Genomic DNA, 12,899 nt, shown 5'->3' on the forward strand with positions numbered 1-12,899 from the left:
CGGTGTTGTTGTTTCCATAGGCAAGACACCATACCCGTATGCCTACTGATGGTGATCTGAGAGCCCCATGGCACCAGTGTATGGCAGCCTCGCTTCTGTCAATGAGCCCCAGGGCATCTTTGGCTTCAATTTAGCTTGCCACCATCAATGTGTCAGTGTGTGTGTGATCGCATGAATACCTGCATGTAGTGTAAAGTGCTTTGGTCAAGTCAAATGACTTGAAAAAACACTAAATACAGGCCATTTACCATTTACCATTTTCTCTGTGTATGAAAATCAAGATAACAATAGATCAATGTTATAACAGTATCATGACTAACAATCAATATCTTGAATTAATAAGTATGACTTAGTGGGAATGATGGTAGATTTTATCTATTACAGACCAGCTAATTGGATAAAGCCAGACAAAGTCTTTAACAATCCCATGCACAAAGATTATTTGACAAACTGCAATTGGTTTTGATTAACAGCCACCGTTGGCATGACATCATCGCCTGCCATGCGTCTTCAGCTTCCATCTGTTAAAATATATCACCCCTTTGAAATTCTCAAAAGGCTATGATATCAAATTTTAGTTGTGTCAATGGAGGCAAATTAATGATTATAAATGATCATAAAATGATTTTCCTGCATACTTTGTATGGTTCTAATACCTTTTAGTGGTGTTTGCAGTGTTAGATAATTTATCAGGTGCAAAATATGTACATTTGGTTTTATAAGTTTAAGCTTTAAGGCTGGTGCTTATAACTAATAAAAACAACAAGAATATAAAAATATAATTGAAAAGAAACTGGGAGAGACTTTATATGGTAACAAGAGACAAAACTAAAGGACTAATAGGAAACAAAGGAAAAAGAAACAGAGATCAGACCGTTAGTGTGTGCGAGTGTGTGTGTGTGTGTGTGTGTGTGTGTGTGTGTGTGTGTGTGTGTGTGTGTGTGTTCCCCTGGCTCTCACCTCCATGCGGTATCAAGATGAGGAATGGTCCTGCCAGCGATCAGCCCGAGCATGGACTGATGCTCGGCACAAGGATTCCCTGCTGAAACCATTAGTCTGGGCATTAAACACCATTAGAGTTCACACATACTCACACACACACTACCACACAGCTGCATTTTCACAATTTAAGAGAAATTTAAATTGGATTAAGATAATTAATCTATCTTTATACAGAAAAGAGTTGCTAAATAATTATAAAGGCATGTTTACCCTAAAAAATGTTAAGTGACATCACTATCTGTTATTTCTGTCAGATTTTGTCATAATATAACTATGTAGACACGTTTATGTCCTCATAATGTCAGAAATGAGTTAGCCCAACTCACAAACAATCCCATTTAGTTGTTTTACTGCAATTCTAAATTAAAATATTTCATCAATGACAACCATGTTCTCACATTGACACTCCCCTCAAACACACTCCTTATACAGACACAAAAAACATCAATGACAGCCAAGAAACAAGTCAAAGCTGATGGTAAAGGAGCAACTGGAGAGATAAAAGAATAGGAAAAATGGGAATAGCAGCATGTAGGCTAGATCTGGATTGTTTCTTATTCAACTTTAATGTCTAATTTTTCTCGCTTTTCAACCACTTTAATGCATGATAGGATCCATTTGAGGAGCAAGATATTCATTTCCTTTCTTAATTTTTTCCCACAGACACGTCAGTGTCTTTCATATCTGCATGTGCTACAACTGCATGTACAGAAAAGTGTGTCTTTGCTCTCACACTGCACAGTGGAGTGAACGCATCCCCAGCGGTCCAGGTGTAATTGGGTTAGTGACAACCAGGACAATGTGACACCTGCAGGTCTCAGCTGTGCCTCTCCCCGCTGAACTGGCCTGGAGTCAGCTGGAGCTCTGTCATCTGGACTGGCCACTGCTTAAAGGGCTACACTGGGACCCGTTCCAGGGTTAGAGGCGTGGATGAGCATAAAACAAATATCAGATTAAATCCTGACCTATTATCTCAGCAGGACACAGCTTTGGTAGATAGTGTCTCCTAAAAAAATCCTCAAGTTACTTGTGTATGAATATAAACAGGGCAGGTGTATAGACAATGATTAAGTGCAGGACTTATGTAAACACTGCAGATTTTAAAACATAAATTACCCTTTAAAGAAATATAAACTTTAATAAAAATTTCTCTGCTGAAAAAATTCATTGTTTAGTTCAAGGTCAGAAAATCTTATTCTAGCTGCCCTTGTGAAAAATAAAACGTAGAATAAGATAATTAAAGCTGGAATATTATGAAATGTAAACCTAGAAAGAACTGTTTGCATTTTTGTCAGTTCTTCCACAGTCAACAGTTTGTAGAGTCATCTGTAGCAGTAATAATAGCTGCATGGCTTTTTATATATATATATATATATATATATATATATATATATATATATATATATATATATATATATATATATATATATATGTATATATATATATGTCTGGTTTAACTTTACGCATCTAATAAATGTGACTCTTTACATCTAATAAGTCAGTATCTTGCCATTTCAGCAAGAGGAATGTTGTGCAATGAATGAATTGTGGATTCTGTGGCTTATGCATCGCATAGGTAATCTATCCATAACCTTATTATATCAAACCAAAACTAAATATCTACTTCGTTTCAAAACGTAGGGGTGATTTTTGTTTTTTATATTATAAATCTATAGCATAACTCAACTATATATGTAAAAGCTGAATTTAAAATGACGCCTCTCTCAGAAAATAAAAAGATGAGGGGAACAAGCCGACTGTGCTTTTTTCCTAAAGGCTCTCTTTGGCCTCCACATTGCTTCCCGCGTCACGCAGGGATGCATCAGACAAACACCACTGGTCTGTGACAGTTCCCTCATGCCCCCTTCCTCTCATCAGGCAAAATTTGTGATCACAAGCTGATATCAAACCAACGTCTCCTTGTCACATCACATTTCTGCTGCTTATGTCGGAGAACTGTCTCTCTAGGCCGGAGTGGCGGCAGACCATGCTAACCAGCACGATGCCGCCGGAAGCTAATAAATCATCTGTGGTTTTATTTCAGATTTATTTGGACCGTAATGAAGACGCGAAGGGCCCCGGGCTGTAACCGACGGCGACAGGGTGACACTGATGAATGGCTGAAGGTGCGTTCTCTACAGTTGGAAGGAAAGGGAGGACTGTCATTTTGCAACACTGCCCTCAGTGTGTCTGTGTGAGTCTGCCTCGCAGACCTGTTAGATCACACAGTGGGAGTGTAAACAAGATATTTATGGAACATATGTAACTATTACTCACACAAAGGTTGCTAGTGCTGCTTTATTATCACCTTTATATTTATCATCATTACAAAAATAACGGGGGCTGCATCAAGAATTCTTACAGTAGAATATCCTCCCATCAATAATAATCAGTAGCAATTTTATCAATGTCATCCTCCAATACAATTATTAGATAACCATCATCATCTCAGTATTTACATTTACCATTCTCAACACTAATCTACATCATTGCCATTATTAATTCCTATTTTATCATCCAAACCTCAGCCTAATTGTGCTGTGCTTTCCCAACATTATTCACTTCGCTAATTATTCTTAACACTATCACTGCTAATAGGACATTAAAATCACCGTTATTATAATAAGTAAATTCATCCTTATAATACTGTCAATCTCATTTTAATTGACAGCATTTTAGAAAATACTATTTTGAGTCATGACAGTTTCTTTAGCATTTACAGTAATTGCTAGAACTCTATATTGAAAGCATAGCTAAATAGCTTATCTTGCCCAAGAATGCCCTCTTGTCCCAGTACATGTGGCAGGAGACAAATGGACCGGTTGTTGGAAAATGCCAGTCACACTTTGCATGAAGCTGTTGCAGAGCTGTTTCTCTTACTGTGAATAACTCTGTGCTCAATTTCATCCTCTGACATGGGGTTTGGCTTGGAGCTCATCTGCCTGGCTGTCTTTCCTGTGGGAGGCCGCCTGTTGAGCTAATTAACAGTTATGTTTTGTATATCTGTTTCTTTCTGTATCTCTGCTTCTGTCTCCTTGGATCCTAGACAGCCTCGGCAGATGGCCGCTCACATGGAACATGGTTCTGCTGCAGGTTTTTTCCTGTTGAAAGGGAGTTTTCCTCTCTACTGTCGCTACATACATGCTCGGTGTGAGGGACTGCTGCAGAATGAGTGACAAGTGCAAGCAAAATTCGTCAACACAAGCTCATCCAGGAGGAGCATGTTTTGCAATTCAATGAATTAATGAAATCAACCTTTTTCCCATGACACAAACTTTTAACTTATGGCATGTTGTGATTTAGTGCTATATAAATAAACAGAATTGGACTGAGAGCTCCTTCATTGAAATACTGATTCATCAAACATCCACATTAAAAAGTTATTGCAGATCTTTCCTCCTAGTACTTATGCTTCATAAAGTCTTTTTATAACAATTGATCTAATTGAGGTATGCACTTTTAATAAATAAACAACATTTTTCATGATGTTAGTATGCTTCTACTGGAGTCTTTTTACGTCTCCTCTCCTCTCCTAGTATTAGTATCAAAACAACTATTCTAAATTAAATAGAATCAATACCCCAGTCGAAAGTAACTATTCATAAAGAGATCAATAAGCAATTGCTGTTTTTTACTTGGTTTGAAAAGTTCTTTTGGTAAAAAAATTATTTTTGTTTAACTTTTACTGGTTAAGTTGTTCTAACATGATAACAACGTTTTAATAAAAAGGTATTTTTTAGATGTATAAAATAACTTTTTATCATTATTATTTAGTTAATCATTGCTATTCTCATTTTAATCAAAGATTTGACCTCTTCCCCTTCTAATCACTTTTATTGCTTTCCTTGCATTGCCGTTCTCTATAACACTGACTCTGTGAATTAATAGCTTGTTCTTACTGTGTCTCATCACACTTCTCTCTCTGTCAGCCAAGGACAAATCGACTGAGTCGACTCAATGCTTCAAGCCTGGCAGCTTCCAGTCATGCTGTCAATCAATGAATCCATACGAAGTCTGTCTCATGCAGGGCTGGCAGAGTGCGGCACAGCACTTTGTGAACAACACAGAAAGACATGTACATCATAAACAACAGTGAGAAAAAATCTGACAGCTTGTTTGACTAACTTCTTAGACAACAGCTATTCTGAAAATACATGAAGTCATTTTTTTTTTTTTATATTGAGTAAAAAACAAAAGCATCTGCCTTTATCACACTGAGGAATCTGTAACTTTCAGACCACAGTGAAAGTTAATGAGACAAATACTTTCTAAGAAAGTATAAAGCATATATTTCTTTGCCCGTAACACATATGGCAACATATGTTTCCTTGGTTCAACAGCATTTCCACTGTACCTAATTAGTGATCCAAACAAAAACACACTTGTCACCTCAGATGCGGAAAAATCTGGAAATAACTGTTTAAAACAAAAACGTTTCCCCTCTGATTCCCTCCACTTTTGGAAATATTTTATTATATCCTTTAGGATACAGCAGTAAAGATATAAACCATGACACAATGGGAAGCAGATGAAGTCAGTGTACAGATTGTTTAACTAAAAATGTACTGTCTCTTCAAAAAAACTCAATATAAAGCCATTAACCTCTAAACCACTAGCCCTAAGTGAAAATCCCTTAATTGTGCTCAAGCATTAATGTTCCCTCTCTCATCGCTGCACAAGGTCTCAGGTGTAAATGGAAAGCAGTTATGTCATAATTGAAGTTATCACCTTTACAGTCTCCATTGTTGGTCACGGAAAGTTTAATGTGGCATCTCATGGTAAGAAAGTCTTTGAGGGTTATAAAAATAAAATAAAAACAGCTGTTACTCTACATAAAGATGACATAAGACGGGTTAGGTAACTAGTTAAAATGTCTTGCAGCTTTTTCATGCATCTCTGCTCCAACACACATGGTATAAAATGCCAAATTACCTCCTTGGCCTGTCGGTAAGTTTAGCAGAGGCCTGGCCATTAACCATTTATTTGTTTCAGGCAAGTCGAAGGAGGGATACACGCAAAAGCTGTATGTCGGTGTCACTCGAGGGCGGATGTTGCTCGAGGCTATGGGATGTTGACATATCAAAAGCCTGAAACTGAGCTGCAGCACTGTGGCCAAAACCATTACAGTAGTTTACCAGCCAGACTGCCCTCCAAAAATGCAGCTCTGCTCAGCATCGGATCAGGAAGTTGTCTTTTGAAAACAGATTTATCAGTGGAAGAAGAACTGCTACAAAGATATAAGAGGTCGGGGGTTGAACCAAAGTAGTCAAAACATAAATCATTACTGGAAGATGAAATAGTAAAAGACAGAGTGCAGCTCTTTGTTGACCTGTGTGTATTTCTCTCAATTATGTTCACTAGTTTTGTAACTGAAAGTGAAGCTGTTTTGGAAGTTAAACTAAAGAACTAATTTATACTGGATAATTACACTTCCATAAGTATAACGGTTTACGCTACTTATCAAATTGTGTATGCACATAGACTACATGATTATAAAGAATGTACTTAAAAAGTATTTACCTTCACAAAAGATGGTAATATACCAAAAAGGCCTGTACCGTTATTGAACCATATGCCACAAGATCTTATGTAGCTCTGATAGTATCTATCATCAGCTGCAATGTCCTTGTTAAAGCAAACACATAATGATGCTGCCACTACCATGTGTCATTGTGGATATGTAGATCTAGGCTAAAAAGTGGCATTATAGTTAGAAATGTCTCAATAACCCTTTTTTTTTATTTCCAATATGAAAATATTGAGTATTGACTGATACTAATTTTGTGGTAAGATGACATCAGCACAAATCAAAGATATTTTTATTTCTTATTTTGTAGTGTTGAAGGTTGACCAAAAGAGAACAACTGTCAACAGTAAGAGCTATAAAAATAAAGCACCTATGTATTATTAACAAATGGGTTAGATAAACTTTAAAGGAATAGTACACCCAAAACATGATTAGCCTTCATTTTCTACTCACCCCCATGCTGAACAACACTCTGGAGTACTTTTTTGATATCTCAAATGCATCTGGAGATCTGGGAGGCTTCTTGCTGTCTGCTGACATTCAAATAATGGAGGTGCCCAGCGCCCGAGAGAGAAAGGTCCATAAAAGTCCACAAAAAACGTGTCAATATTCCTCCATACTGCTCGTCCAATGTATTCCAAGTGTCCTGAGTGGGTAGCTTCCAGAATTTACTCGAAACAAAGTCATTTAGAATGTTTTTAGAGCATAAACAGTAGTGTATAGGATTTCCTGAAAGCGCGCACGTGCGCGATCACGACGCTACGGAAGCTGGCAGACCAAACCAGATGAAAGTGCGCATTCAGCGTCTGCTCTGCCGATAATGCAAGCGTAGAAGAAGAAATGTGCTGTTTACCTGTGCAAAGAAAGAAACAACGAAAGAAAAATGTCTGAGGACTTCAGTGTTGAGGAAGAGCATGAGTTCTTTGCCGAGCTGAATGCGCTGGTTTGGTCTGCCGGCTTCCGTAGCGTCGTGATCGCGCAGGTGATAGACCTCCATTATTTGAATGTCAGCAGACAGCGAGAAGCCTCCCAGATCTCCAGATGCATTTGAGATATCAAAAAAGTACTCCAGGGTGTTGTTCAGCATGGGGGTGAGTAGAAAATGAAGGCTAATCATGTTTTGGGTGTACTATTCCTTTAAACAAAAGTGGATGGAGGCAGAGTGCTCTTATCAGTTTGCTGGAATCAGAGATAATAGATGGATTTTGGTATGAAACGATATTTGTTTTCTGGCTGATATTGGAACGATATCTGATTCAATATTGGATCAGGATCTCTAATTTTGGTCTCACCTAACCAGAGAACAATGTTCCACCAGTGGCGGCTGGTGAAAAATATTTTTGGTGGGGCTGATATAGCCTAGTGTATGTCTCCAACTAACCCGGAATAAGAATTCAAATAAACAATTGGACAATACATACAATTTAACAGTAATGAATTAATTTACTATATAATAACAGTAACAGTGATGATTTGGGTCACTGTGACGGGGTTCTTTGGCCTCCAAGAATCCAGTCTCAGTCGGGTTACCGGTGTTGGTGATTTATTGAGCTCAAAAACTCAAAACAGGGTGCAAAAGAAACTAAACATATACAAGATACTCTGGGCCTCAGCCTCCCTCCAGTTACCAGCAATGTAACAAAGAAACAGAAAACAAAAATTGCCGCTTTTCTTCCCACAGCCCTCATTAAATAGTTTAAGCCCCTCACCTCAGGCTCTCTTATTTCTGATTTCTTCTCATTAATCAGTTTTGTCCATATATTACCTCCACAAACAATTGATGTACAAAAACAAATAATTTTTACAACTTAATTCTTTTACACAGATTCATTGACTTATTCAATTACACCAAACTGGGTTTGAACCCAGCAAAGACGCAGCCAGACTGAAGATGACAAGTCCCCGCATAAACACGTACACACCCACACCCCCCACATACCCACACACACACACACACACACACACACACACACACACACACACACACACACACACACACACACACACACACACGGCTAACCCCACTGAAATATTAAGTGTGCACCCTCAATACGCCAGCAGGTAACCAGGACAGCTTGTGTGTTTTAAGTTAATAGAGCTACTGATCTCAGCGCGAGTGTATTGGTCCTCACAAACACAGTATAACAGGAATGTGTGTGTGGCGCGCAAAGTTAGAGAGGTTGTTTTAAGCGACGAGGTGGATTCGTCACAGTCACAATAACCATGAAATGAAATGTTCATATCATACAACAGGGATGTTCTTCTGGCAAACGGGTAGATAAATAAGGATCTCACCGAATTTGGTGGAAGCTGCATCTCGCTCGTTACATTCGCCATCTTCCCTCTAATTGTCTGCACCTGCGCTTGGGTTCAGAAGAGAAGCCTGTAAAAGCGCAGTATTTTCAGCGCCCCAATACCATAAAGTTCCGAGACGCTGATTGGCCATTAAATTCACCTAGCAATAGTACATGATTGACAGATTCTCTGCAAATGTGGGTCAGTCTGATCACAGCCCCCAGAACAGAGACGGTAGGAGTCTGTCTGTGGAAATCCACAAATTAATGACAGTAGATAGGGAAATGTAGTTTATATAATTTGTTTTGCTTATAGTTACACAGTCTAGAGAGTAAAACAGACATTTATGAGTTAATTTCTAAAAATATATTTTACGTTTCTCTCTTCTTATCAGGGAGGGCGGTGCCCCAGCGCCCCCTATGGGCTGGCCGCCACTGTGTTCCACATATTAGCTGGGTCCCATATATTGGGTGTGTTAATTAAAATCTACTAAATCATATACTAACATACTAAGTTCTATGCTTTATAACTGCCAGTCATAAAGCATAGAACGGCAGAGCAACAGTCACTTTTCATCTTGTTAAGGAAGTAGAACAAAAAATGAAGGTCAAAGTCACTTGAAATTGGTATTTAAGATGGAGCATTGATAGTTCTTCAATTATTACCCTCAAAATGCAACATGGCCACCTTGCAACCTCTTTAAATGTTTAACACACAGTGTAATACAGCCTCCTTTAGTTCCAGTTTCCTCTGATTGAGAGGAAACAAAGTGGAGTGAAAAATTTTTGTTTGCTTACACTGCTAATAGTGGGCAGTAAATGCTAATTAAATATTTAAACATAAAGTCTAGACAAGGTTAATGGTATAGCGGAGGATTTTAGCAAATTTTTAAAAAGACCCGCCCTCTCCACTTTAAAAAGATGCACATGCACAACCCTGTACCCGCTACAGAGAGGGAATGCCTATTAAACGCATGCACGAGCATGCACAAGCCCATTTTTCCTCCTGCTTGCTTTGTTTAAAAGTTGCTGTTTGCATCACTCACACAAGCTTACTTTCCAAAAACAGATTTGCAAAATTTCCACTATGTAAGGCTCATCACCAACAAAATTGCTACCTGGGGATATGCATGTAGGAGGGCCCTTATGCCACCAGAATGATTGACAGTTAGGAGGACCACTTATTTTGATGATCAACCCAGAAAAAGAACATCCTCCACTATACCTGAAAGAGTGTCTTTGCATTCCCAGATCCAGATGTTAACTTCAACTAAATGGGACACATATGTTGCTGGTTTACTACCATCCACTTTAGCTGAAAAGAGAGCTCTTCCATTTAGCTGCACTCTGTTTTTTTATTTGGAAACTTCCCTATTAAAATAAATCTTTTACACATAAAACATTTTTTTCAGGACTGCTTTGCAGAAAAGAGATGACAAAATGTCCTCTTACTTTTTTAAAGGCAGCTTAAACACCACCACTGGTACATCTACATATTTTGCAAACCAAACCATTTGTCTGAATATTACTATAATATCACTTTATTGCTGCATTTTGTGATATATAAATTACATGTAAACTACTTATCCTTAAAAATCCCTAATTGCTACGCAAGCCACAATTTAAAACTTAGTGATATGCACTAAGCTTGTGTGAGTAAAACAAGCCAATTTGCCAGCAACATACACTATATTGCCAAAAGTATTTGCTCACCCATCCAAATTATTGGAATCAGGTGTTCCAATCACTTCCATGGCCACAGGTGTATAAATTCAAGCACCTAGGCATGCAGACTGTTTTTACAAACATTTGTGAAAGAATGGGTCGCTCTCAGGAGCTCAGTGAATTCCAGCGTGGAACTGTGATAGGATGCCACCTGTGCAACAAATCCAGTCGTGAAATTTCCTCGCTCCTAAATATTCCACAGTCAACTGTCAGCTGTATTATAAGAAAATGGAAGTGTTTGGGAACGACAGCAACTCAGCCACGAAGTGGTAGGCCACGTAAACTGACGGAGCAGGGTCAGCGGATGCTGACGCGCATAGTGCGAAGAGGTCGCCAACTTTCTGCAGAGTCAATCACTACAGACCTCCAAACTTCATGTGGCCTTCAGATTAGCTCAAGAACAGTGCGCAGAGAGCTTCATGGAATGGGTTTCCATGGTCGAGCAGCTGCATCCAAGCCATACATCACCAAGTGCAATGCAAAGCGTCGGATGCGGTGGTGTAAAGCACGCCGCCACTGGACTCTAGAGCAGTGGAGACGCGTTCTCTGGAGTGACGAATCGCGCTTCTCCATCTGGCAATCTGATGGACGGGTCTGGGTTTGGCGGTTGCCAGGAGAACGGTACTTGTCTGACTGCATTGTGCCAAGTGTAAAGTTTGGTGGAGGGGGGATTATGGTGTGGGGTTGTTTTTCAGGAGCTGGGCTTGGCCCCTTAGTTCCAGTGAAAGGAACTCTGAATGCTTCAGCATACCAAGACATTTTGGACAATTCCATGCTCCCAACTTTGTGGGAACAGTTTGGAGCTGGCCCCTTCCTCTTCCAACATGACTGTGCACCAGTGCACAAAGCAAGGTCCATAAAGACATGGATGACAGAGTCTGGTGTGGATGAACTTGACTGGCCTGCACAGAGTCCTGACCTCAACCCGATAGAACACCTTTGGGATGAATTAGAGCGGAGACTGAGAGCCAGGCCTTCTCGTCCAACATCAGTGTGCGACCTCACAAATGCGCTTCTGGAAGAATGGTCAAAAATTCCCATAAACACACTCCTAAACCTTGTGGACAGCCTTCCCAGAAGAGTTGAAGCTGTTCTAGCTGCAAAGGGTGGACCGACGTCATATTGAACCCTATGGATTAGGAACGGGATGTCACTTAAGCTCATATGTGAGTCAAGGCAGGTGAGCAAATACTTTTGGCAATATAGTGTATCACCAAGTGCCAGAAGAGGTTTTGTTGCTTAAGATCAACACACAGTAGAAATGACAGCCTAATAAAAGACAGCAAGTGGGCTCCTTGGATCCACACAACATGGTGCATTAACAAAGTCTATTACGCCAAATTCAATGCTCCGTGACATAAACTTGCCATTTTCTATTTACCCAATAGCTCTCCTAATTTGGTGTCTTCTCATTTTCCATTTAAAAGTAATAACTATATGGGCTTTAGAGAAAGTCACCCTGACGTGGGAAAAAGTCCCCCAGCTTTCAATTTGTGCCTTAAAGTTTTGCTTTAATTCTTACTCCAACTTCATAAACTAAGCTACACCTCGCCATCCTAAATGCAAATACACACTTAATTTAACAGCACATCATTTATTTTTTTGGCTACCCTTCCACCTTATTTCATAAACTCCTACAGACTGAACCATCGTGCCGAAAGACCACTTGCCAGGCTTTATTTTTCATTACATCACCTCATCTTTCTGAGGTAGCTAACACATCATTGCTAAGTTTTGAATTTTGTTACAATACAGTGTGTTTAAAAACGTATTACTAACCATAGACTTTTTGGATTTTGTTACAGCATAACCACATTTTGACTATCATTGCATCTAAGGCAGTATATTGTCTTGTATCAGGTGAAGCTCCAGCCCAGTGTTTGCAAACTCTAACCCTGCCACTGTTGAAGATCTGTGATGCCACTACCATATTCCATCGCTGCAATGGTATGTAAAAGTAAAATATGCTTTTTGCAGCGTATTTTATCGTAAATTATAAGAAATTCCTACTTGTGTGATGAATCTCAGTAGCTCCTCCAAAGAAACAAAGGGCTGCTTCTCTAATTATAGCTCTCTTCACCTGGTCTGCCAGTTTAGATGGATGGCCGAGAGTTAGCTGGTTTGTTCAGCAGAACCATGCTTTTTTTTTCCTTTTTTGGTAGATAGTTTCCACTATTGCAGCATTGGTTTCAGTTTTCCAAAATATACAAGGCCTTCCTGTTTAAAACTTCTCCCAAACTTTATTCCTGATCCATTTGCTGTGTTCTTTGGTATTGGTGAACCGGATTGTTCTCAAATATTATCTAGGAAACATCTAAAGCCTTAACTGAACAGCTGGGTTTATACTTATC

The 12,899-nt window shown here is 39.2% G+C and overlaps 1 long non-coding RNA gene across 1 annotated transcript; it reads left to right on the forward strand.

Moving 5' to 3' along the window:
* On the forward strand, positions 1 to 12,649 carry LOC119779544. Its single transcript, XR_005280245.1, has 4 exons — positions 1 to 97; positions 3,047 to 3,128; positions 4,932 to 5,094; positions 12,409 to 12,649. It is a non-coding gene; the product is annotated as an uncharacterized LOC119779544 (long non-coding RNA).
* Positions 12,650 to 12,899: the final 250 nt, after the last annotated feature.

The sequence above is a fragment of the Cyprinodon tularosa genome, unplaced genomic scaffold (assembly GCF_016077235.1).
Source record: "Cyprinodon tularosa strain WSP-4 unplaced genomic scaffold, ASM1607723v1 ctg149, whole genome shotgun sequence".
NCBI classification, from domain to species: Eukaryota; Metazoa; Chordata; class Actinopteri; order Cyprinodontiformes; family Cyprinodontidae; genus Cyprinodon; species Cyprinodon tularosa.